Source organism: Dermacentor variabilis, chromosome 7, assembly GCF_050947875.1.
Source record: "Dermacentor variabilis isolate Ectoservices chromosome 7, ASM5094787v1, whole genome shotgun sequence".
In the NCBI taxonomy this organism is placed as follows: Eukaryota; Metazoa; Arthropoda; class Arachnida; order Ixodida; family Ixodidae; genus Dermacentor; species Dermacentor variabilis.
In genome coordinates this window covers 86,672,009-86,699,412 of record NC_134574.1, presented here as the reverse complement: position 1 = coordinate 86,699,412, position 27,404 = coordinate 86,672,009, and the positions used below count along the sequence as shown (strand labels likewise).

The 27,404-nt window shown below is 47.6% G+C and overlaps 1 long non-coding RNA gene across 1 annotated transcript; it reads right to left on the bottom strand.

Annotated features, from left to right (window-relative positions):
• Positions 1 to 281: 281 nt before the first annotated feature.
• LOC142586910 (uncharacterized) lies at positions 282 to 27,404 on the bottom strand. Its single transcript, XR_012829289.1, has 3 exons — positions 27,123 to 27,404; positions 9,102 to 9,203; positions 282 to 388 (listed from the first exon to the last, which is right to left on the bottom strand). It is a non-coding gene; the product is annotated as an uncharacterized LOC142586910 (long non-coding RNA).

Here is a 27,404-nt window from a genome sequence, read left to right as displayed (position 1 = left end):
TAAGCACTGTAAGTGTTGGTGTGATATATCATAAGCTGACAAAACATTGCTTCTTTCTTTTCTTGTTCCTGCGGTCTTAAAATTACCTGTTGTATTACATTCGGGTTTGTATAATACTAGACTTTTCACAGGAACACTGCTTTTTGCATCCCATTTCCCCCAACCCACAAAGGCAACAAGCGCCAGATCAGAGACTGCATTTGTAATTTTGTGTAGCACTTCTGTTGCACATGCACATTCTATGCCAGCAAAAATTTTGAATCAAGCGAAATCTCTTACGTGCTACCTGCGCGGTAACCGGCTCCACGCCTATGAGCAGATGGTCCACCGATCTTTCTTTCTCGACGTGAACCGCCAACCTCCTTTCGTCCTGGAAGAGAAAGTGGAGCTGTAAAAGAAGTCTTTCTTTTACCATTCTGACATCTTACGACAAGATGTCCTCAGTAAATGCCCATCTTGGCAACATCTAACATGTGTGAGCATTGTAGGGAACATAGCGAAATGGCATAAAATTAGGGCTACTTGACTTATGAATTTTGACGTCCGCGAAAGCCGAGGCTTTCGATCATTGAACGGACAATGAAATCACCCACAAGAGGTGTGCGAGTAGTGTGTGTTCGTCGATACTCCCAGTGTACCTACACCCCGGCTCTGCGGCAGGAAGATGCGGTGGCGCTGCCGTTGGCAGCAACTTTAACACGGTAGCCACGTGCTCTGCCGCCGAGCGCGCACCCACTTCCGATTGCCGCCGCGTTTTTGCAGGTGCGCGAGGGATTCACAGTTTTACAACGAAGGAAACGCAGTAAGCCGACAAACTATGTTGTAGCGGGTTGCGCCGAAAGTCCCCGAGGGCTCACGTTTTCCTGTTCAAGGTTTTCTGTTCATGAGATATGTCGCACGCAATGGACTGCCACGCTCAAAGCGGAAAGTTGGATTCCGTTGCCAGCTCGTCGAATATGCGGAAAGCGTTTCGCAATAGTCAATCTCCTGTGTAATTAGTCAGTTAATAGCATGTCATTACAATTTCTTAAGGCCGTCTTACATAGTGCTAATTTGAGTGCGTTTTCGCACTTGCGAATTCGCAGTTGTGGCAGACAGGCCATTGCACCGTTCGTGCTTGCGATTTTTCGATGTTCGGAGTGCTGAACGTCTCTGATAAACGCACATACGGCACAGATGGGAAACCATCACTACGTGGATCGTAGACACGTAGTGGTTACGGCCTGCCTACTTAGTTTTTTGTTTTTATAAAGTAAAGCACTTTGCCTATCTTTGTCTTCTGCATACCGTAAGATGGCGCATATAATACGAGGTTTCTTGCCCTATTATTAGCGTCCCAAATTTTCGCCTCGTACTATATGCGGATCAAAAGAAAAATTTCAGTCAGAAATTGGGGCTAGAACTTTTGGTTTCGTTATTGCTGCGTGACTACAGCATAGTTTCTTCATTGCTCCTTTATTGCACCTTGGCAGCACACGTGTAAACTACGCTTCGCGAAGTGCATCTTTTTTATTCCGCATTGAAGGACCAAAACGCCGGACCACGAAAACAGCACTCGGCTGCTTTCAAGAGAACGGTTATTTCAGCCGCACAGGACGTCAGCAACAGTGTGGCCGGAAGGCAGTTTGGTATCAACGAGGCAAGCATTCGCGGGTGGCGTCGACAGAAGGAAGCACTTTTCGCGTGCAGAGAAGCTTTCGCGGCCCGAAGAGTGGGACATTCCCGGAAATCGAACTTGCCCTGACGGAGTTCATATGGCAACAGCGTGCCGCGCATCTAGCTGCGAGCGTGAATCTTATGCAGGAAAAAGCTAAGGAGCTTGCAAGAAAAAAAGGGCTACCGAGCTCTGCTGTCAAAGCGAGCAAGCACTGGATTTATCGCTATATGTGCTGTGCTGGATTTTCCCTACGCCGCCGACCTTCGATTTCGCAAAAGCTGCCCAAATCGTTCGAAAAGCTGCTTGTGGCTTTCCAGCGCCGCGTTACTTCGCTGCGCAAGTCGAAGAACTTCCAGTTAGGGCAAATCGGCAATGCTGATTAAACGCCGGTTTATCTGGACATGCCATCGCCCCTCACCGTGCACGAAAACAGCTCTAAACAAGTTTATGTCCGGTTTATTTTAGTTTCAGTTTATTGATGCGATTGAAATTTTGTACAGAAAAACTAACTCTAGGAGGTCCCATAGTCAAAGACTGGGGAGCGACCTCCAACAATAAATACATAGAAAAAGTAAACTTAATGCGTTTACCAACAGTAGCAATCCTATGAAAACAAAAAGTATTAACAAAAAAAGTCAAGTCATGGTAATAACAACAAAGTATGAACACAAAAGGCAGATCCACATAGAGAATATAATAGGCATATAACACACATAATAAATACATACATAGAGAACATACTATTCCACAAAGAGAAGCGTAAAATAAACAAAACAATCATTTTCCCAACAAGTGGTGACGAAGTTTCCTCTTAAAAAAATAAATGGAAGGAGATGATTTAATGGAGGGCGCTAGTGAATTCTATATTGATGTAGCCGAAAAGTTCGCAGTAAGTTTGCCTAGTTAGTCTTTTGTTTCGATAGCAGGTAGTTATTATGGTGTGAGGAGGAGGGAGGAGGAGAAACATTTATTAAAAAGAAAGGACAAGCAGGTGTCTTTCTGCTTGTGCGGGAGGCGCCCTTAGTCCAGGGCTCCTGCGGCTCTTGCTGTCTCCCGGGCCCGCCGCACCAGTTGCTGCTGGTTACGAGGGTCCGAACTAGTCAGCACGGCCTCCCACTGCTCGGGTGTGGGGTTGGGTATTTGCGGGGCCGCCTTCACGTTGGGGCACGCCCATGTGGTGTGATATAGGGAGGCGTAATCATTACAAAGGGGACATTTGTATGAATATAGTGTAGGGTGTATTGCGTGTAGTCTGCTTAGATGGGGGTATGTGTTGGTTTGTAGTTGTCGCCATGTTACGGCGTCTTCACGTGAGAGGGTCTTGTGTGGAGGCGGGTATTGTCGTCTGTTCAATCTGTGGTGTTGTAGTATGGCGTTGTATTGTAAAGGTACGGGCTCCATGGAGGCGGCCGTATCCCTCTCTTGTGGCGCCCGGGAGGCATGAGCTCGGGCTACAGCGTGTGCACGCTGATTCCCACGGAGGGACTCGTGTCCTGGAGTCCACACTATTTCAACGTCCGGCAATTGGGAGGCTTGTTTGAGGAGTCGGTGGGCTATTGAAGATATTCTGCCTCTCGCGTAGCTACGGCAAGCTGCCTGGGAGTCAGTAATGATTGTGACGTACTCGTTGGTCGGACTAGAGGTGATGGCCAAGGCGATGGCTGTCTCCTCCGCTACGAGGGCGCTGGCAGTGCGGACCGTCATCGAGACCACCTCTTGTAGGTTACAGTCGACAACGCTGGCCGTCATGGCTGCCTTTTGGGGGTAATGCGCGGCATCTGTGTATAGTGTGGTGGGGAGACTGCCATATTTTGTCTGTAGAGTTTTTGCGCGAGCTTGGCGACGATCGGCATGATGTTCCGGGTGCATGCTTCTGGGGATAGGGGCTACCTTGATGTGTTCCCGGAAGTTGGGGGCCAGATGAATTGCTTGTTCGTGGCCTTTGCCGTGTGTGGGGTAGCCTAGGCGCGCTAGGACTGTCCTTCCTGTTGGTGTGAGGGCTAGTCGTTCTCGTTGGCTTGTGAGGTGGGCGTCTATAATTTCTCTTATAGTATTATGGACTCCTAGGGCTTCAAGCTTGAGTGTCGCTGTTCCTGGTGGTAGGCCGAGCGCTTGCTTGTAGGCTTTCCGAAGAAGTACGTCTAATTGATCAAGTTCCTTGGGAGTGAGGGGCAAGTACGGGGCAGCGTAGGCAATGCGGCTGATTATCAGGGCCCGGACGAGCTGTATAATGTCGTCTTCTTTCAGTCCGTATTGTCTGGTGGTGATACGGCTGACCATTCGCATGATTTGGAAGGTGGTCTGCTTGAGACATTGGATGGTGTATGCGCCTCCGCCGTCCTGTTGTATGTGGAGTCCTAGAATGCGGACGCGGTTTACTGTGGGTATTTTTTTGTCGTCGAGGGTGAGTGTGATTTGGGGTAGTTCAGTGAGTGTGAAATTCAAGTGCCAGTGAAATGTGGGGTTTGGTTTTTTGTTATCAACGAAATTGGTAATTCTCTTAGACAAAATTTATACGTCAAAATACCAAGAGAAAACTTATTTAAATCCACTACTGACAAAATATTATACGTGCGGAGTAAGGGCAGAGCACTAGATGAAAAATGGCTGTAAGCGATTATTCTCAAAGCTTGGTTTTGTGTGTGCAGCAGCCCGGGGCGCCGAGTGAGTTACGTAGGTATTGCCCCAAGAAGAAATGCAGTAAGGGATGTGGCTGTCAACAAATGCGTAGTAGAGTGAAGTTGATATACGTACAGGAAAATAGGGGCAGATTTTGATTAGTATTCTGACACCACATGCCGCTTTACGGGTTAATAAAATATGCGAGTTGTAAATTTAAAATAATTGTCAAGTTCTACTCCAAGAGATGTTGCATGGTCAAGAGCCTGAAGAGAAGGCGGACCAATATTAATGCACGACATCTCCTGTACACTTGTTTGCGCTTGATGTGTGCACTCCTGTACACATACATGCATACATACGTATGCATGTATGTATGTATGTATGTATGTATGTATGTATGTATGTATGTATGTATGTATGTATGTATGTATGTATGTATGTATGTATGTATGTATGTATGTATGTATGTATGTATGTATGTATGTATGTATGTCACTGGGTAGTCCACGGTCGCATGGGTAGGGAATCGGCCTGCTGTCGGGGAACTGAGTTTAAAACCAACTGTTGGACGAACTTGAGCCACTGGGTATGTGACATTGGATGTGCTGCTCCTTAAAGGGACACTAAAGGTTAATATTAAGTCAACGTGGACTTTTGAAATACCATCCTAGAAACCTCGAAACGCTTGTTTCATTCGAAGAGACTTATTTTAAGAGAAAGTGCATTCTGAAGCGCCCGCGTACCTCTAGCGCAGTTCAAATCGCCCGCCCTCCGATCGAGGAGTGGTGACATCATGGTCTCATAGTGACGTTGCGCCGTCGGTGAGTAAAACGGCGCCCGCAGACGGCGCTACGGCTTTTCTGCGCTAAACGCAAACACGCGGCCGGAAACAGAGCCAAGACAGAGTTGACAGCAGCGCGAAAGTGGAACTATGGTGGCTAGCGGAAGGGAAAACGCGCAACGATAAGCTGGTTCTATATTTTATGACGCCAACTTTGACGATCGTTGCAATGGACGACCTTTACAATGACACATAGGCTAGCGATGCTGGGCTCGACTTAAGCGATTTAAGCACTGATGAACGTGACCTGCTGCTGAGGGCTCGCGCTGCCGGCGTCGTTGCGTACTACTACGACGGCAACTGTATGTAATGGCTGTACATATTCGCACATTTGTAGCTTTTCCTTCATGAGAACCAAATGCCGAACTCACCGCCCCGTCTTCGACCTGCAGTTCTTGCGCTTCGGAGAATGCAGGCAAGACCGACGGAACAACGCTACGGGAAAGCATTGCTTTGAAGGGCACTTCACATGACTTCAGTAAGTCCGCGTTGAACTCGTAATCCTCTAGACGAAAGTGCAGCGAGCACACTATGAGATTTTTCGGCTCTTTGCCAACGCCCTGTGGCAGAGGTAGAGCACTCAACAACTTCGAACGGAGAGGTTCACTCGTTGGCACACAGTGATAAGTAACGTTGGATTCGCCGCCGCAACTGGCCTAGGCCAAGTTCCGCGGACCGTTCGCGCATCCCACATCACATGGACGTGGTATTCTCGCTGTTTGTTCCAAATGCAAGTTTCGCGAGCCAGCAGAACCAGCGCAGCACGACGCGATAACGAAACAACTGAAACTCCAAAGCGCGCATGGCGCAGGGTCGAGCGTGCAGAGTCGAGCGTGCAGAGTCGAGCGAAAACGAAACCTTTCGACCACCCATACTACTACGTTAAATGTTATTTTTTATTAGAATCGAACAGAAGTAGACCAGTAGCATTCTCTTCCGTCTTATAACCTAACGAAATGATCTTTTTAATATGAGTAGTTGAGTACTAGTGACAAATTATGATGAGGAGCGCCTTCTTCATCGGTTTTGTACCGGAATGTCGCTGGGAGGTCTGTAATCGTGTCACGCATTTACCTCAATTTCTCGGTTACTAAAGCTCTGTTCGCAATTATATTGACGCCTTAGACGTTCTAGAGCATTGCTTTATCACTTTAACTTGACTTCATAGTAACCTTTAGTGTCCCTTTAATGAGCTTCTTTAACGCCAACTCAGGTCAGGTGGTATATGTCAGGTATACGAGGTGTGACACAAAAGAAACGAGACTAAGTGTGTAGCTTGAAAAAAGATTGGAGTTGGCAACAACTGTTTTGCTGACGTCATCCCACACAACTCCTCCTTTCATGCAGCCAGTTTCGACGGAACCAGTCGCGCCAGTTGGAAGTGCTGCGTCATTGAGTGAACACGTGCAACTGCCTTCTGCCGGAAAAATGTCTGATGGAAAAACCGAACAGCGAATCAATATCAAGTTTCTTGTGAAACTTAAGAAATCAGCCACGGAAACATTTGAAATGTTAACCGAAGCTTATGGAGATGAACCTTTGTCTCGTTTGGAAGTGTGGAAGATGATGAATGTGCTGGGCGCCCAAGGTCAGCGATTACAGACCTAAACATTGCCAAAGTTCTTGACGTGATCCGTGGTGACTGAAGATTAAGTGTTCGTGCAGTGGCGCAGTTGGTTAACTTGGATAGGAAAGCTGTTCGGCGCATTTTAACGGACGAATTAGACATGAGCAAGATTTGTGCGAAGGTTGTTCCAAAAGTTCTGTCCGATGACCAAAAACAGTGCCGTAAGGACATGTGTGTGGACATGTTAGAACGCATTTCAAACGAGCCAAATTTGTTGGAATCTGTTGTAACATGTGATGAGACATGGATTTTTACCTATGACCCAGAAAGTAAGCGCCAGTCAATGCAGTGGAAGTCTCCAGGATCCCCAAGACCCTAGAAAGCACGCATGTCAAAATCAAAATTCAAGGCAATGTTAAGTCTTCTTTGACATTAATGGAATTCTAATGATTGAGTGGGTTCCCAGAGGTCAGACTGTTAATAAACACTAGTACATTGAAGTACTAAAAAGACTTCGTGAAAAAATTAGGAAAAAGAGGTCACAGTTGTGGAGTGATGGATGGCTGTTGCACCAGGACAATGCACCCGCTCACACGGCCCTATCTGTCAAGCAGTTTCTGACCAGCAAAAACATTACTGTGATGGGGCATCCTCCTTATTCACCTGATTTGGCTCCATGCGACTGTTTTTTATTTCCTGAAGTTGAATCTTGCTTAAAGGGAACCCATTTTACCTCAGTTGAAGAGGTTCAGGCAAAAACGGAGAACCTCCTGAAGGGCCTTCCAAAAACCTCGTTCCACAACTGTTACCAGCAATGGCAGCACCGAATGCAGAAGTGTGTGAATGCTGAAGGGGACTACTTTGAAGGTGATAATGTCACAGAGAACTGATTCAATAAGTACAATAAGTTATTGGACCAGTCTCATTCTTTTTTGGGTCACACCTCGTATGGTATACATTTCCGGCCTTTCATAATATTCATTATGTAAAACATAGAAACGATTACGCACTAGCCGTAAGACTGATTGGTAAAAGCAATGAAGTCCTTGATATTTATTAAGAATGGCGCACTGTCACATGCGCACTTTATTAACTATAATATTCCTTTACAATTTGGATGACGCTTAAGCTTCGCCTTTAAGAGTCGAACGCGACAGCATTCAAAGATCCCTGCCTGCTTCTCACGCTTCCCGGCAACTGGAACGTATGTAACCATAATGTTTGCCGGAACATCGTTCGCGGCGAACGCTTTACACGAAGGTGGGCTTTCTGTTAGAAATGCGACCTCTTGTGTGGGCTACGATGCGGCGGAGGCGAGCGCCATCTGCAAGCAGGCGCGCCGCTCTGTGAACTCCGAGATATTCCAGCACCGGCACGCGCAAATGGCGGACGCTGTCGCCGGTATATGAATGGTAGAAACGCTAGGAAAGGGGTTTGTTTGAGTTTTCACGTAACAGAAATATGTTTACTCGTATATTTAAATTACAATCCGAGAACGAAGTTCGACGCTGGCCGCCGACGCAGGATGCCACCACCGGATTTTGTGCGGCACGGGACCCTCAACGCTGTCGCGTTAAAACTTGGAAGAGCAGTGATTGACAAGCAGATAATTTTGAGGTTAGCAGTGACTTTTTCAGTGACATAGCTTCTAGTGCGAAATAAATGGTTATCAGAAAAAAAAGGGGGCAAGGTAAAGGGGCTATAGCTGTTTTCGTTAACCATTCGTTCAGTCAGCTACATTGCTGCAGCTAATTTTGCATGCTGTAGGAACTCTTCTCAATAAGCATGCTCTAAGGGTTTATTCCAATAGTGCTATTTCGGCATGAGAAAATTTCCAAGAATGTCTTCAAGGACCTGCGAGGGCAACATTTGCGCAGAAAGATTTTAATGTGAAAGCATTATATGCCCCATTACAAGAAAAACCGCCGGCGTGACCGGAAGAGGGTACCAAAAATGGCCGTCGGCTCAATCAGTAAAAACACGTCAGAAATGCTCGGAGTGACGTCAAATTTCTCAGAGATGGTTCCTGTAAACAAATAAATTATGCGCTTTGAACAGGAAATACGGTACATTCTGGTCTGGGTGGGAATCGAACCTACACCTTCGAGCTGCAGCACGAGGACGCTTCCTCGAAGCCACGGTGACTCCACGGTTCTGGCTGACTAAATATGTGCCTACTACGTGCGTTCAAGACGTTCTGAGGTCTACGAACGGTAAATACTTCCATATTCGCGCAAGTAAGCAGTCTTCAGTGTCTCTGCCGAATATATTTTTTGTAGGATTTGACGCAACATTTATCAATATGTGGAACGAAACCGAATTCATAAACTTTACGAAAATGCAGGTATATATTGCCAGATACGCTAACAGCTTCTGAGGACAAAAAGTATTCGTAATAACAGAAAGTCACATACGCCCTGCTTTCTGTAGAGGTCGTCAAGCTCTGCCACGCGCTGCATGGTGACGCGTCGATGTCCTGGCACAACGATCGTCATCTCCAGAGCAGGCTCTCCCATCTGAAAAAAAATTAAAAAATGGTAAGCATCTAATGAAACAGGAACACACTGAAATTTTTAGTGTGCATGCTTTCTTTCCAAAGTACCAACATTTTCCTCCTCCCCTGCGCCCCCTTTTATCAAAGCAAGCGCCATCCACCGTATAGTGTTAACTTGCTTGGGCAGAGCTGCGGGAGAGCTAAGTGAAAAAGGTAAATCGGAAGAAGCGCAGCATTGTTCTGCTAAGCCCAGGGAATGAGGTGCTCGGTTAATTCTAAGCCCAAGGAATGATGTGCTCGGTTAATGTCTGATCTCGCAGCGTCCCTTTCAGCGATCCGTATAGCAGTGTATGCCACACACCACTGCTACTTGGAGCTTCGATGCTACGATTTTACAAAAGGTCGTATACAAGGAAAGTCACTCTGCTGCGTCACAGTTCGTGCAAGTAAAATGCCCAGACTTTGGGTACCCATAGAAAAAGTCAGTTTCGCAGCAAGGGCGAATCAATAAATGCGATAGCAACGCACAGGATTAGTATGCGAAGCAAAGCTAGAAGCTTCAAGAGCAATATAAATTTTAGGAAGCATGTTTTGCTGAGTAAGCATGTGTGCTGCGGCGTGGCCAGACTCATGTGAACAAGGAGACTCGATGACCACGACAAGCTGCGTGTGCGCAAAAAAAAAAAAATAAAAGACCACAAGAACCTCGTTCATCAAAGCCATGATGCTTAAATTTGCGTCTTTGGGTGAAACAGTCATCAGGAAATTTTCTGACGCACTAGGCGTTTGCCGTCTAAGTAATTTAATCAAGGTGATTAGAAGGCTGCTCAAAACCAATGTGTCATTTCGAATAATCGCATGAACTGAGCATCCAAACGCTAGGAATTCACAGGTTTACTGGCACTGATTATACCAACCAGGTATAACGAAAGGGATAGAATGTGGAAGTAAAACCGGCGCAGTTGTAAACTTGCACCTATATGTTTTCACCTATATCAGACGCATAAAACTTGAGCTTTACTTTGTCAAAGCTCTCATGTGCATCGCCTCCTGTGGCGTCAGGCTCTCGAGGAGAAGGTATTGGGGACCTGCCTTGAACGACATCTCGTTTTCCAGGCTGTCTTCCTCTGGTTTTGCTCAAGTGACAGCTATATAATTTGGTAATAAACATTCAGTGTCTTTTGGCGAGATATGTGATTATGCTAGTCTTTCTGAAACTGCTGTGGTCATCTATGGGTCGCTGCATAACAGAACGTAATTAAGCCAAATGTGTTCTTCAGTAACACATTTAGGCACAATACTTATATAGGCAGGAAATACTATAGTATATACTACACGCCGAAAATTTTCACAAGTTAAACGCACGGGCCTGTACTTTAGGCTACATGGCAGCATGACGGTGTTCTTTGATCAGTTTTTAGAGGTCGCACATTGTGCCTTGCTATTTATTGATTTTAACTTATTAAAAAATAATTTGTCTGGTTTTTCGTCCGAAATACTATGATGTGATTGTTAGGTGTAATGAGGAACTTCGAAATATTTTAACCACCTGGAGTTCTCTAACGTGCACTTAAATCAAGGTACCACGAGCGTTTTTGCATCTTGCCCCCTTTGAAGTTCGGTAGCCTGGGCTGTGGTCGAAACCGCGACCTCGAGCCTATTTTTTGACACATGCAGAGTGTGTCTGCACTCATGTAAGACTGTTCTCCGACATGTGCCCTTCATCATTCTTACCTTTCAACCTGAGGTACAGTACCTTCAGTTACTGATACAGCTGCTGTATTTTTTTACCTCTGCCCAGCATTTAGATACGCCTGTAGTTCAAGTTGCGTGGCCAGGCCCCTCCTGCACTTCCGAGAGTAGGGGGGAAGGGCCCCTTTCACTTAAAGGGCCCCTCACCAGGTCTGGCCATTTTGAGCTGACAAGAGCAGAGCATACATCGCGCGATAACAATCTTGTTTGCAAAGTGTTACATCGCTACGCGCCGCGGAAAGGCCCGAAATTTCAATCCGACCGCCTTTTGTATCTTCACTCGCAGCGAATCCGCCCGGAGAGGGACGGTGATGTAGTCGGGCTCCTGCGCCTACGTAATCGTGTCCGCAGTGTGACGTCGCTCGTGGTGACACGTGACTGCGATAATTATTCAAGACAACATATGTTATCTGTGCTATCTGTTGCTTGAATTGACGAATTGAAGTTTAGAGAAATAATAAAACACACAAACTGAATGTCCGCGTGTCTTTTTGTTTTATTTCGCACCGAAGCAAGAGAGATGTACTACCGCTTAATCTGCTTGTTCCCACGGTCGTGTGGTCACGTGCGCAGGTACCGAAACTATGCCATTTTCTACCGTGTTCTAGCGCGTGATCACGCCCTGCGATCCGCTTGTTCTGCCTCGGTATTCGTGTAGCACTGAATTATACCGCTAGTCATGTTTCCTTGTGCACAGCGCGCAAAATAGTGCGCTGCGCGAACGAGACAACTGCTCGCGCGCGACGCCGTCGGCGGAAAAGCGTAGCGCAAAAAAAAAGAAAGAAACCGAGGAGAATAAAAAAAAAGAAGGCGGGGCCTGTGACGTATGCGTCACGCGATCCTCGAGGTCCGGTATGGGAGAACGTAGGGAAGGAATTTCGATTGCGTAGGCTAGACGGGGCGAGTTAGAGAGCGTCTCGCTTGGCAGTGGAGCCCACCTACTGAAATCATGGGTTCGCGGCACTGAAATATTTCTATCTCGGCTATTAACCTCGGCTATTGGCGGCGAGGAGTTACGGAGTCGCCATCTATCGGAAGCTCCTCGCTGGCGTAGTATGAGGGATCATGCGGCGCGCTCCTCGTAGGTTTTGCTGTCAGCGCTCACTGAAAACACCACGCGCGAGATCTCCCGGACATTTCTATAAGTACTTTCGAAACGAGAGAAGTTTCTTACTGTCTAAATAATAATCTTGGGCAAACTGAAAGCACACAATCGTTTACAGACGCTATCTCCTTACCGAATACGTACAGTGAACGCCTGCGCGCGGTCGCCGCGATGGAGTACGTCCTGCACGTGGAGAAAAGTGCAAGCAAATTCATGCCTACCTGCTAATACGGGAGCATCAGGGATCGATAGGGAGCAACAGCGGGACACGCGGGTGATAATTTGCGTCTCCGGCAGTCACTCCTAGTCTTACCATATTGCTTGAAGTCGCGAGCAAAGCCAGACTAGTAGTACTTTTGGCGTATGCTTGTACGTGAAGCCTGCATAGCGAGAGGCGGGCTATCTTGTGATTGTCGTCAAGGGGCACGAATGGCACTTCATGGAGGCAGGCGATTGCATTCGAATCAAAGCTCGCTTTGTATATAAACAGGGTGTCTACCAACCGGGAAAACCGGGAATTCTCAGGGATTTTGAGTAGTCTGGAAAAACTGAGAGAATTTGTGCCTCTATCAAGGAAAATTTGCTGTAACTTTATTGAAATGGTCGAAGGTCGCGGTAATGCTGGCTCGAGTAAGACAGGAATCGTAATGAATCGTCAAGCTTTGACGCCCTGTCGTCGGCTAATGGAGTTGGCAGAGTACATTCAATGACCGACTTTCTGGATGCCCGATAGTTTGGACGGCGTCCCGGCATCGCCACGTACCCCATAGAGTGAATGTATCAGAACGTCTGAGATTTCGGACGCAAGGACCCTTCGCCGTACGATTTTCAGGACTTTTTGCCGTGACCGCAGGTCCGAAACGGCATTAATGAAAGCCACCACCTCGCTGCCACCACCATTTTGATTATCTCGCCGCCTCGAACCGGCACTCACGCACGCAGATCAGCTGGCAGTTGTAGCCACCACTGCGGCAACGCTAGACCTAGCTGCTTCGACGTTCGCTATTAAGCTTCTTGTCGTTGGGTGCCATGTTTTTCATTGAAAGAATTCGCTGCTGTCAGCAATGACACCAACTCCGCCTTTGTGGTCCTCTCGATTGGCTGAGAAGCTTAGAAAGCACGGTGCATTGCATAATACCGGTACTCGAGAGTCAGCTTCGCCTCTGTACAGAAATGTTACTTGGTGAAGCATACGCAAAAGTATTGCAGTGAAACATAACAAGCGTGGGAAAGGGGCTATTGCCACGGGACACAGTATGTATTCCTTAATTATACACGCGTGCACCCGGTATCACCTGTCACAGTACGATAACCGATATGCCTAATACGTGTACCAACAGGTGTTCAGAGCGTTTTCGAATGTACCTGTGGTGGTTTGAGCCCTTAAGGGCAGTAACTGACATGGATCTGTTTTTTTTTCCAAATGGCCGGTTTTTCGGACGTCTTCGCAGCGCCTAAGGAGTTAGAAAAATCGGACGCGGACTGTGCAACTGACCAAGATGCTTCAAATGGTCCGTGGGGCGAGTGAGTTGCGGAAGGAGGACAAGAACAGAAAGGACCTACGCATTGAGGAATGAACGGGAAAGGAAGCGTGCTGCCACCGTTTTGAAGGAGCTTCAGCTCAAAAAACTGTTGGCTGATGCCGAGATGCAGACGTCCACCCTCATCCAAACCAAATTAATCTCTTTGAAGCAGTGAAACGCAACACTGAGGCGTCGTGCGCGAGCTGAGAGTATGTCAGGACAGTTGAGGTTGACTTACGAGCTGTTGAGAGAGAATCTCAATTGTGACAAAGTTAGGGCCTCATATTACTGAGCTTGCTATCAGTTGATATAAATAGCTCATATTCGAAAATATTTGCTTCTGTATGCATCTACTTTTTATTCGTATTTGAGAATAATGTCCGACTCAATTTGCAATTTTTTTCGAAGTCATTTTGCTGTGCATTTTACTAACCTCTCCCGTCTATTCTCTTTTTGAATAGCATAAACACTACTCCTTAGTATTCGAATTGGATTAAGTCATTTTTTTTTCATATGCTCACTAGAGAGTGAAAGCATCGGGCGACATGGTTTCAGCCCGTCTTGACATAAAACAGTTTTGCATCACTCAGGGAACTTTGCAAAGGCACTCAGGGAAAACCTGGAAAACTCAGGTACTTTAGAAATGTCAACTTGGTAGACACCCTGATAAAGGACGCCATGGCGGCGAAAAAAAAAGAAAGAAACGATGGCAGTGCACGGACGAGCATCCAAGGAGGCTTCGATTTACGGTCCAAGGTGTCTACCAACCTGGAAAACCAAAAATTCTCAGGGAATTTGAATATAGTCTGGAAATACTCAGGGGAAACTCAGGAAATTTGTGCTTTTATCAGGGAAAATTAGTTGTAACTTTATTGAAAGGGAACAAAAGTCGTGTTAATGCTGGCTACAGTAACAGAGGAATTTCAACGAATCGTCGTTGCGGCCGTGTCATCGGCACGAGGTATTGCCAGAGTAGTTAACGATCGATTTTCCAGACGCCCGATTTTTCGAACATGCCCGATAATTCGCAAGGCTTTGCGGCACCACCACGTACTCCGTATAGTCAATGTATATTGCCCTGACTGCAGGTCTGAAATGGCATTGATCAAAGCCACCACCGCCGCCATCTTGATTATCTCGCCGCCTCGAACCGGCACTCTCGCACGCAGATCCACTGGCAGCCGTAGCCACCACCGCAGCAACGTTAGGCCTAGCTTCTTCTACGTTCGCTATTAAGCTTCTTCCGTGTGGTGCTGTGTTTTTCATTGAAAGAATTCACCGCTGTCAGTAATGGCACTGACCCCGCCTTTGTAATCCTCGCGCTTCGAAGCTCGCAGAGCACAGCGCGTTGCGCAATGCCAGTCTCCGAAAGCTTTGCCTTAGTACAGCATTGTTACGCAGCGAAGGATAAGGGTGGGAAGGGGCAATTGTTACGGGACGCAGCAAGTATTCCTTAATTATACACGTGTGCGCCCCCGTCTCCAGTCACAGTACGAGCACCGATATGCCTAATGAGTGTACTGGCAGGCCTTAAGAGCTTTTCCGGACGTGCCAGCGGCAATTTTAGCCCTTAAGGGCAGTTAAAGACATGCATTCATTTTTTTCGTACTGCCCGATTTTTCGGGTGTCTTTGAGGCCTCTAGGGAGTCCGAAAAATCGAACGTTGACTGTACAACTGACCAGGAGGGTACCTAAAATGATCCATGAGGTGAACGCGCGGCAGAAGGAGGATGACAACAGAAAGGACCTACGCACGGAGGAATTAACGGGAAGGAAAGCATGCCTCTTTGAAGGAGCTTGAGGTCAAAAAACAAAGTTTTGGCTGACGCCTATATGCAGGTGTCCCTCATTCAAACAAAAATAAACTCTTTAAACCAGTGAAACCCTACACAGATGCGTACAGGCTGCGAGTATGTCAGGACAGTTGAGGTTGACTTTCCAGATGCTAAGACAGAATCTTAGTTGTGACAAAGTTCAGGCCTCATACTGACGAGCTCGCTATCAGTTGATAGAAATAGCTCATATTCAAAAATATTTACTTATGTATGCATTTCCTTTTCATTCGCATTTGAAAATGTTCGACTCAATTTGGAATGGGTTTTACCATTTTTTTCGCTGTGCTCACTGTTTTATTTTTAAATAAAATAGATATTGCTCTTTACTATTCAAACTGGATTAAGTCATTTTTTTTTCAACATGCCTACTAGAGACTGACAGCATCGAGCAACATGGTGGTCAGCCAGAGTCTTGACATAAAACGAAGTTCTGGCTCATTCAGGGAATTTTGCTAAAGTGCTCGGGGAAAACCGGGAAAACTCGGGGAATTTGGAAATGTCAACTTGTTAGACACCCTGCGGCCCTCAAAGTATTCGATGATTGGTCCTAGTGCAGACGCTGTGTCTGGCCTAAGTCTTGATGGAGCAAACGAATGCACCATTTTCATCGAGTGGCGACACTTTAGGTGGAGCGTGCGACCGGCACTAAGTGGCAGCGTGCTTGCGTCCCGACATGATCACGAATGTCATGTCGGATTCAAAGATGGATTTTCGGTAGTTTTACGTTTGCGGCATTAGATAGTGAATGGAGGTGAACCAGCTTTGGATGTCGAAAATAGTCGGTGACTACTAGTCAATAAGAGCCTCGGCTAAAGAAGATGGCTCGTGTTCACAAAACTGTTTTCATCGTATAACTGTTCGTTAGAGCGGCTACCTTCCGATCGTAATGTTTGACATTTTACTTACTGAAGTCAGCTGGCCAATGGCAAACGGCGCTTACGAACGAAACTCTTTGCGAATTCCTCTAGAAACATTTAGCTATTCTGCGTCATGATCTGTATTCGATTTCGTTGACGTTAGGCCAGCTTTCTTGTTCAAGTTTCTTCAGTTTATAATGGGGAGGTATTGGCGATAAATTTCGCCATCTTGTCTTGACAGCACTGATAGCCGCCAACAATGCCAACCGAGTTGACAGATGCTTACATATTGGCCATGACGTACGACCAAACCACATCCTTCAAATAAAGAAACTAAAACAGGTTGTACATAGTTACTTGTGGATATGTCTCGTTGCAAAGGATGCCACCAGGCGGCATCCTTATTTTACTTTATTTAGGGTGCCTCGATGTCCTCCTCGCCCGCAGCGGCGGGCGAGGAGGACATCGAGGCACCCTAACTTTATTTGCGGTCTATTTAGGCACCACTGCCCTCCTTGAAGCCCTTGGGTTTAGCGAGAACAGGGGAAAAGTAAACATGTCCGCAATAGAGGCGATTGGAAGATTGGTAGAGAAAAGTAAGGAAACGACAAAAAACGGAGACGTACAAAGCAAAGTTAAAAATAGGGCCGGCCCGCCCGCCCGCCCGCCCGCCCGCCCGCCTGCCAGCCAGCCAGCCAGCCAGCAAGCCAGCCAGCCAGCAAGCCAGCCAGCCAGCAAGCCAGCCAGCCAGCAAGCCAGCCAGCCAGCCAGCAAGCCAGCCAGCCAGCCAAAGAACTTTATTGAAGTACTGAGGAGTTTCAAGCCGTTGAAGATCCCAGGCGGGGAACTCCTCCGGCCGAAACCGTAGGCGACGCCCAAGTCGGGACGGGGACGTGGTGACGCTCCACCAGTTCTTGGGCCCTCTGGACGGCCTTGAGTTGGTATTTGAGATCCGGGCTTTTGAGGGCTTCTTCCCATTCGGCCTCACTGGAGAGAGGGCCATTTTGTAACGCGGTACATTGCCATAGCATGTGCGAGAGTGAGCAATAAAGTTCTGGGCAGTCTGGGCAATTTGCCGGGATTTCTGAGTTGTAGTGGCTTAGTAGGCCTCGTGACGGATACGAGTCCGTTTGTAGCATTCGAAACGCGGCCGCCTGCGCGCGTTCGAGCTTGGCGTGCGGGAGCGGGAATTTGGTTCTGCGTTTCCGATAGTGGGAGGTAATTTCTTGGTAAGTGAGCAGCGGGTCATTAAACTGAATGTCCAGCCCCTCAGAGGCCGTGGGACCGTCGCGGCGGGCAAGTTCTCGCGCACGGTCGTGGGCCGTTTCATTGAGGTTAGCTTTTTGCAGGTGAATGTCTTTCCCCATGTGAGTGGGGAACCAGGAGAGGCACCATTTGCGCTCTTTTGAGCTCGCTACTAGTAAACGCGCTGCTTCTTTAGATACGTTGCCGCATTCGTAGGCCCGAATTGCGGCACGCGAGTCCGTGAAAACGTAAGTAAATGTGGGGTCTGCCATGGCGATGGCTACGGCTATTTGTTCTGCTTTAGCGCTGGTGGTCGTTTTAACCGATGCGGATGATCGTAGCGTTCCGTTGCCGTCCACGACTGCTATTGCGAAAGAGAATGTGCTGCCGTACTGGGCCGCGTCCACAAATGCGGTGGCTTCACGATCCGCGTCGATGCGGTCGAGAATCGCGCGGGCGCGGGCCCGGCGCCTACCCACGTTGTGTTGTGGGTGGACGTTTCTGGGAAACGGTGAGACTTTGTATTTGGTCTCTAATTTCGCTCAGTAGGGTAACCGCGTGCTCGAGATAGGGAGAAGGGGAGACATTGGCTTCATTTAGGATTAGCCTACCGGCTTTGGACGAGGATAGGCGGAGTATTTGCGCCATAGTCTGAGCCTCAATCACTTCGTCGATGTTGTTGTGCATGCCTAGCTGGTCAACCTTTGCTGTACTTGCTCTTTGTGGAATGCCCAAGACCTGTTTGATGCTCTTGCGCATGAGTGTGTTTAGCTTCGTCTTTTCTATTTTCGTCCAGTTGTGGGCAGAGGCGACGTAATTACTGTGACTCATAAGGAACGCGTGGTATACGCGCAGAAGGTTATCTTCGCAGAGACCCTTCCTGCGCCCCGAGACTCGGTGGATGAGTCTGATGATGTTTTCGGTTTTGGCGGTTAAGTGTTTGATCGTGTGTCCGTGGCATCCGGTGGATTCGATTAGGAGCCCAAGAATGCGTATGTGATTGACTCGCGGAATCGTCTCTAGTGTGTAGTGCGATCGGAAGTTCGTCTAGAGGTGTTAGGTAGCGGACTCCTGGCAAGACTTGCGAAATAGCAATAGTTCCGATTTATCTGAGGATAGTTTCATTCCTGTGTTTAGTAGGTACTCTTCCGTGGCATCTAGGGCAGACTGTAATGCCTGCTCCATGTCTCCCAGGGAGCCTCCCGGGCTCCAGATGGTGATATCATCTGCGAATAGAGCGCAGTTTACATTTGGCATGTTTCGAAGTTTGTCTGCGAGTCCCTTCATCACTATATTAAATAGTAATGGAGAGATGACTGGAGCCTTGTGGTGTTCAGACGGAGCCCAGCATGTAGGGGTCCGACTTAAGTTGCGAGACTCGCAGTCGGGCTTCTCTGTCTTCTAGGAAGGAGCGTACGTACTCCTGAAATCTGTGGCCGAGGCCGACGTCTGCCACAGACTCCAGTACGAAGCGGTGCGAGACGGTATCGAATGCTTTCGTGAGATCGAGGGCGAGGATGACTCGAACGTCTCTTGTTTTAACGTCGAAGATCTGTCTCTTTAGGAGTAACATGACGTCTTGGGTGGATAGGTGGGGTCGAAACCCTACCATGGTGTGTGGGAGGAGTTCGTGTTCCTCAATGTAGCGTAACACTCGGTTTTGAATTACGTGCTCGGCTACTTTACCCGCGCATGTAATAAGAGAGATGGGGCGTAAATTGTCGAGGTTAAGGGGTTTGCCGGGTTTTGGGATGAGGACCACCGTGGCAGTGCGCCATTGCGTTGGTTCATAGTTTTTTTTTAAACCTAGGTAGGACATTAAGCAGTATAATAGCTAGAGCTTGGTGGAGCAACCCACCGCCCCGTTCCAAAGGGGACGCTCATAGCATCCATCCATCTAGTCATGCGTAGCTGTTTTGACATATTCACGATGACCGTTCGCGAAATCCCATACATTGAAGTTTACATGAGTGATTCGTTTGGATGGTTTATTCAGAATAAGATATGCGTCGTGTTGGCACGTGTGCACACATTCATAAACACGTTTGCCGTTATATTGTTCTCTACGGATCGGTACTATTTTTCAAAGCATCTCGTGGCAAGACGAATGACGCTATGGGTGACAATAATTCCGTGCTATTCGACGATCTACTCCGCGTGTTGTTCACCGTTGCAAAGCCGATTAAATGTGGCGTGTCCTCCGTGCCCCAAACTTCTTGCGTTATGATAGTCAAGTTTGGCCTGAAAAAGAAACGAAGCGCACTGTCACCACAAAGTATCGTCGAAACTTTAATGGCAGCAAAACGTAACGCTGCCGTAATATTGTAAGCCAAACCTAACGATGACAAACATGACCTGTGCCCAAGTCGGGGGGGGGGGGGGGCATCATAAGGGGGCGCTGTAAATCAAATTGGTGGAGTTTGTCCGAAAGCCCAATCTAGCTATGGCAGAGGCCGTGGTTTTTTAAAGCCGGTATTACTTGAATTGATCTGCGATGCTCTTCATACGGTAGACTAAGTGGTGGTTATGCAGAGTGATCATCATAAGGTTAATAGAATTTTTGAAAATCGCCTGTTGAAGATAACACAATTCCAGTCCTTGAGCTGGATTATTCAGAGAGGATGACATGCACGAAAAATCGACACATATTCAACTAATTAACAATTACTTAATTATCTACTGAATTCAATAATTTGGGGCATACATTGCAATCTACGAATTGTAACCGGCGAACTTGCAAGACGTATACACTTGAATTTCTAGGTTGACACATGATTATAAACCGTTATCGCTCTTTAGCGCCTATCCATCCGCGTCGAAACATTATCAACCGTGATCAACCGTACTCAGGCGGCGGCTGCGTACGACACGACCGCGCAGGCCCTATCTTGAAAGCGATCTGCTATGGTGATAGAGTGGGCCGAATGCTGATAGCTTCGTGTGCACTGTGTTCTCGCCGCTTAGTTCGCGTTAAGTGTGAGGCAGCACAAAGGTCAATTCTCTCGCTGCTGCGGGCCTTATGTTGAAAGCGATCGTCTTCCGTGACGGACGGACGGGTTTCCTCGTTGGGTAGGCATAGAAATGCTTACCCAGTTAAAATTAATTCCGAATATGTCTGTTACGGCGTCCCTCATGATCCACTGGGCAGTTTCGGAACTTTAACCCACGCAATTTATATTTGAGGTTACTTTGTAGAAGTTGTTGTTCAAAGCAGCGAACAAAAAAAAAATGTCAGCGTAGACAGCCGAAGCTGAAGCCATAAAGATTTTCGTGTGCCGTTGGTCGGCTGCCATCGATAAGAATATGTCTAACATCACGATTGGCTCGCGCCAGCTGCCAACGTGTAGCATCTTCGAAAACCGTGCGAAGAGCCCCTACGCAACGCTATACATTGCTGTCGCTGTCGATGCTTCGTGGTCGAGCAAAACTGCCTTTCTTTTGTGTGCGTGTGCGTGTGTGTGTGTGTGCGTGTGCGCGTGTGCGTGTGCGTGTGCGTGCGTGTGTGTGTGTGTGTGAATACTGGCCCCGCTTCTTTGCTTCTGCTAAACCTGTTTGTTTACAAAGTTTTGCACGGGTTTATTAGGGCTACTGTTAATTGGAAACATAGAATCGATAACTTAATAACTTAGTCATATATTTACAGTTGCATACGTTAGGCAAAAGAGAAACTGCAAATCTAGGCCCGAATACACACAGCTGTTCGTTCCTAAGTGATATTTACCACTGACTTATCTGTAATAATATGCCGAGCATCAGGATTGGCTAGCATTTGCTCTTACAAATAATCCTAGCGCAAGAGCTTCTTTGTGAACATAGACCCTGGACGAATTCCTACAAATGTAGGAAATCTCTAGGAAAACACGAAACGTCGTATGCAAATTTGCTGTCAGTGACAGTATGCGCAAGTGAACACATCAAGCTCCCCGAGACTCTAAGATCTAGCTGTGGAGGCAAAGAAGCTTGCTGAAGAGTTACTACACCAGCACAATGTTCCTTTGTTGAATTATACTCATGGCAAGGGCACTGAACGGGTGCTAACATAACATTTCATTTTGCCTTCACCTACTCAATGTGCAGTGTGCAAGGGTGGCTTAGTGGGGGCGTATATGCGCCTGATTTATAAGCTGGCCTGATTTTGCGCGTGGCTGTATAACTGGTTAATTGTGACCGAAGAACTAATCCGGTGATCTGAAGGTTGGTCGACCAAGCGGCCAGTCCTAGACAGCTGCACCTCAACAGGTGCCGGCCTCACGACCTGCGTTATGTAGTCGACGAGGGCTCTAAACCACACCTTGGGCTCGCTTTGATTTTTCTTTCAGGCGCGCTATCAAAGTGGCACGTGCCATTTGTTCTCTTAAGTAGGTCAATGCTTCGTGCTGTTGTCTCGTTATAAGTGTTTAGCCACAATTGTAGAAGGCAACGTACAATCGCCAGAAAGTCGCGGCGTTTGAAAGTTTGCACGGATTCCTTGTAATATTGTGTTCAGAAGATTATTCGACAACGTTTTAACTTCCGGCATATATGTTTCAGCTATAATTAGAGCGCGTGATTCCTACGTTGGGTGAACGATGGCAAGGCCAACTTGCGATGAGCTTTAAATGGACACCGAGAAGGAGCTCAATGAGCCTGCCCACGAGGCCGCGGGTGCGCTAATCGACCGCGCCGGTTCCGGGCAACGGCTCGGCGACAATGAGGTTAGGGAGAACAGGGACGTGCCCACCACGTACAACGACATTACCAAACACTTCTACCTCGTGCGAAGAGTGTACCCACCCCCTCACTATGAACATAATAGACGTCCGCACGCCAAGTTTCATCCTAGACGCCAGCGCTCGTTTCTCCCCTGGCGGAACGATTTTACCTGCAACGGGTGTAGGTCCGTCGCCGCTTCCCTTCACAGCCGCGCCAGCGTTCAGTTCGCGCTGCGCGCGAAACGTCTCTTGTTTGCGACGGTGCCTCTTCGGATGACAGGGAATTATTATCATGCTAACTGTCACGACAGCAGTGTAAACACGAAAGGGTTGATGCCACCAGTGAAATTCTGCAGATTCACAAGAAAATCGTACGAGAAAAGCAGACGACAGACATGGATTACTGCGGTGCGCCGAACGAAGTAAACAACTGGCAAACGAAGCGAGCTCGTTCATTGATCACTCGTGAGTGTATGACGGTTTTTATATGTAACCCACATGAATTTCATGATTACTCAGTATATAATCCCTTTATTCATACAAAAACTTTCATTTGTTCGACCAGCGCTTGTCCTGTCTTCCTTCTCGTGTTTGGTCTGTTTGTGCGCTGACCAAGAATGGCAACCACTTCCGTTGCATGCGCTAGCAGTGGCCGAAGTTCACGCGTGCCGAGAAATTGAATATGTGCACGATGCATTGAACATGACCGGAGTTCATTCCTGCATCACTACTGCACCGATCGATCGAGTTATTGGACGATACACGCCCGCGTCTAGGTCGCGCCGGCATTGCTGAAGCAGAAATTATTACTGATACTTTCAACTTCCGTCTCTTGAGCACAGTTAAAAATGGCCAAGCTATTTACATTGCTGCCTCTACACTATATTGTAGGGGACGTACTAGTTAAAGTTGTGTGCGCATGTCGTACTTGTGCTGTGCGGCGATATATTTTGTTTATTTTCGCACAGTGTCGATGTAAGTCCATCGTCGCCATCAGAAACAACACAGATTTGTAGCGAACATTTTGTGGGAAACTGCAAAAATGACTTTAGCTAACACGCATCGTATGTGCCGACGATTTTTCTAGCGGCATACACGATGTCGTTTCCAATTACCAGCTCAGCGTCATTTGCATGGCTAAGCAGACGCTGCCCTTTAGCCGCATTGCAGCCATAAAAATAATTGTCAAGTGTACCGATATTCTTAAAGGCAAATAGAAGCGTGTACGTCATCCTTCGAATAAAACGTCCACGCACACGCACGTACGCATACACCACGCCCGGTACCAAACGTGCCCAAACACGCGCAGTGCAAGAGGCACTCAAGGCGGTGCGAACGAGAGATGGCAGAGGCGTACCACCCGCTAGTTTAATTTTGCCCCGCATGCGGCGCCCTCAACGCCGGTGCAGCCGCAGTGGACAGGAAGGCAACAATTTAGGTTTGAAATTTAGCGTTAGAAAATCAAGTGTTGTGGTATTCAATGAAAACAGTGAACAGACAGTGGCGATACAGGGCCAGGAAATACCTCGGGTAACAGAATATAAATACCTTGGTATATAAATAAACGAAGGCAATAGATATATGGAAACACAGGAAAAAATAACAGTGAAGGGGAAGAGAAATGCAGCCATAATGAAGCACAAAGCGCTATGGGGATACAATAGGTACAAGGTCCTCCGAAGTATCTGGAAATGTGTAATGGTTCCAGGACTTACTTTTGGAATTGCGGTTGTTTGCTTTAAATCAGGGGTACAAGCAGGACTCGATGGGAACCAAAGGTCAGTGAGTCGCCTCGCATTGGGCGCTCACGGGAAGACTACAAATGAAGCTGTGCAGGGTGATATGGGCTGGACTAGTTTTGAAGTGAGGGAAGCTCGCAGTAAAATTGAGTATGAAGAACGGCTGAGGAATATGGAAGAAAGTAAATGGGCTCGGAGAATGTTGAGATATCTGTACAGGAAAAACATTAATTCATAGTGGAGGAAAAGAACTAGGAAGCTTACCAGCAAGTATGCGGCCTGTAGGGTGGGCAATACAGCAACAAAGAACGTCAAGCGGAAAGTCAGCGTAGCTGAAATAATCTCATGGGTAGCGGCAATGGAAAAAAAAAAAAAACCTACCATGAGTAACTAAGGAGGAAAAAGCGAAATCAGGAAGGAAACAATTTATGATAACTCAAAGGGAAGCACACTACTTTTCGAAGCAAGATCGGGATGCTTTAAAACACGCTCCTATAAAGCGAGATAGAAGGAAGAAGAAGCATGCGCTTCCTGCGGTAAAGCGCTATAAGGAAACTATGGAGCATGTTTTATTAGAATGTGAAGCGGTCAATTAAGGCACCACTAGCCTCCTTGAAGCCCTTGGGTTCAGCGATAGCAGTGGAAAAGTAAACATGTCCGCAGTAGGCATAAAGTAAGAGGCGATTGGAGGACATGTGGAAGAAGAAAAGGAAAACGACAAAAAAAAAAAGGAACGGTGACGTACAAAAGCACAGTTCGCAATAGGGGATCAGAAAATTTGGTTGTGGGAGTTCATAGTGTTTTTTTTTTCTTGTTTAACCTAGATAGGACATTAGGCAGTATAATAGCAAGAGCTTGGTGGCGCAACCCACCGCCCCGTTCCAAAGGGGACGCTCATAACATCCATCCATCCAGCAGCGCCGCTCGCGGTGCCGTTCTTGACTATAGACCTGAGTCTCTTACGCTCAGACTATACTGCAGACGGAGACGTACGACGCTTGCCCCGCATGCGGCGACGTAGACACGCTAGCGCACGTGCCCTGGGAGTGCAAGGCAACGTACACTAGCCCCGATAACGCCTTGGCCGTGTAGGAGGCGGCCCTGCCCAGCCTGTTCCTGGCTGACCAAGTCTTGGCCGTCCAAGAGGACGAAAATCCCGCACATAATGAGCTCTTTATTTTGACGGTCCAGGCTGAACAGACGCCGCCATCACCAGCCGCCGGAAGTGACGCATGACAGAACGCTCGATTCCATGGAATGACCTTCATGACAAGGAGCGGCTGCCCGTGGCTGCCCGCGGGCGCTGAAGAACCTTGGAGGCTGAGTGCTGGGACGTGCGTTATATCGACGGCCACCATGTTTACACGTCGTCTGCTTAGGGGCTACGGAAAGGCCGACAACAAGAACATTATACAATTGCCAACCCTGCGACCTTGCCGAGATAGCTTCAGTGGTATGTACTACTCAATTATGACAAATTTAGTCGAAGTAAAGCTTTGTTGCAGTTGGCCCATAAGTTGAAGCTTTAGACCGGATACCACACCGACGCCACTTATTCAAGTGCTGTAAAACGCCGATAAGCTTTTGTGAGACCACCCCTGAACCAAATTGAAATAGATATGTTGCATTTCCGGGAAAAAAAAGTTGATTTCCAGTAGCTGTAGGAAGCAGAATGTGGATATAAGATCTGAAATTTAGTTATACTTGCCGGAAGTCGGTCAGTTAAAAGAAAAGAAAAAGAAATAGAAGCACCATGAGCTACACGTAATAGTTCTGCGGAAACCCGCAAGGTGGAGAGAAGCAATGAATAAAGGGAAATTTAGATATCCACCAAACTTAGCAAATTGCTACAAAGGAAACCCATACAGGTTCCTCGAAAGAAAAAAGCGTCGCAGTTGAAGAAAAATTCGTCCTGTTTCGTCCGGACCGAATCCCTCCCGGACTAGGACGAACTTTTCAACTGCGAGGCTTTTTAACGCGACAGCGTTAAGGAGCTCGTGCCGCAGAAAAGCCGGTGTCGTCGGCGTTGGCGGTGAGCGAAAAATCCCGGAAGGCAATTTATAAATTTAAAAAAACTTGCAAGATGGGGTGGGTGGGAATCGAACCAAGGTCTCCGGAGTGTGAAACGGAGACGCTGCCACTCAGGCACGAGTTCAATGGTTGAAAGCGGGACAAAGGCGCCTCTAGTGAATGCGGTGTTGCCTTAGAAACGTGCCGTAGGAAGTTATACTACGGTGTATATTGGTAATTATGAGCATGTAAATTACAGAAGTCGCAGTTACACGAGTAGCGAAGTACGTTTCCGCCACATTTCTTCTGCGCTCTGCGCACACGCAGAGCCATCTTGCGGCAAACACAGAATACTCGCAATCTACGGCGCTGCCCCGACACGTGGCGCGCCACTCGCCCATGATCGCGTCCGCCTTCATGGCGCGTCGCAGCCCGGCTGTGCGTGCCGATCACGACGTTTGGCTCGTGTAGATCGTTTTGAGTTGGCGGTGCGAACGGGGTGCGATAACGCTATCGCGTTCCACTCTTGAAGGCGAAGCTTAGGCATCTTCCAATTTTTTCTTTCGGAGAAGCCGTATGGTTTTTCTTTGTAGCAATTTGCTACGTTTGGGTGGATGTCTGAATTCCCCTTTTTCTTTATAAGCACCATGTTTACAAATCTGTAACTCCACGCAAAATGAAATCCCATTTCTGTAAACTGCATGCGTTAGAGCTTCTAAAGCGGATAAGTTCGATAAATAAAGTTACAGCTCACGTGTATTTGTCACAACGTTTACAAGGGTTTTGCAAAAGTAATACCACATATTAGTGGTAGGTGTTTCACAGCGGTGTATAATACATCAATTTTGGATGCTTTAGATGTACTATTAACTGCAGTTTACACAGTTGTGACATTTTTTTTATTGCCGAGTTATGATTACGATTTTAAAAACGTGTATTGAAAGTAGACTGCTAAAAGAATTATTCGCTACAGTGACTAGAGAATAACTTTTCTTTTTGAAATGCAGGAAGCCTCATCAGATTCAGTGCACGTGGTTGCCGACAAAGAAAGAAAAAACAACGACTTATCCGTTCCCGTGTATTTACCTACGAGTCCGCGAGCTAAAGTTTCCCGTAAACGCGTGCCCGCCGAAAGGATGCCAGCCACAGTGCATATAGCGCCCGCGTCAAAGGGCGATGCCCACCATGGGTCGTCGTCGGGCTCGTGGACGAATCTCCAGGCGGCTGCCTTCTCCCTGGCGTTGCCCACGGTGCGCGTGACCGAGACGATCACCAAGACGACCAGGCCCGACACACACGCGGTGGTCGCGAAGCGCGCGACCCAGGCCACGTGGCGCAGCCGGGACCTCCTCGCGCTCGCGCTCCTCCTCCTCCTCTTCCTCGGTTGCGCCGCTGCCCCGGTGTGTCCGACGTCGGGGTGCCCCTCGTCCCCGCTAGAGATAAGCAGAGAGGTCGACATCCTCGCC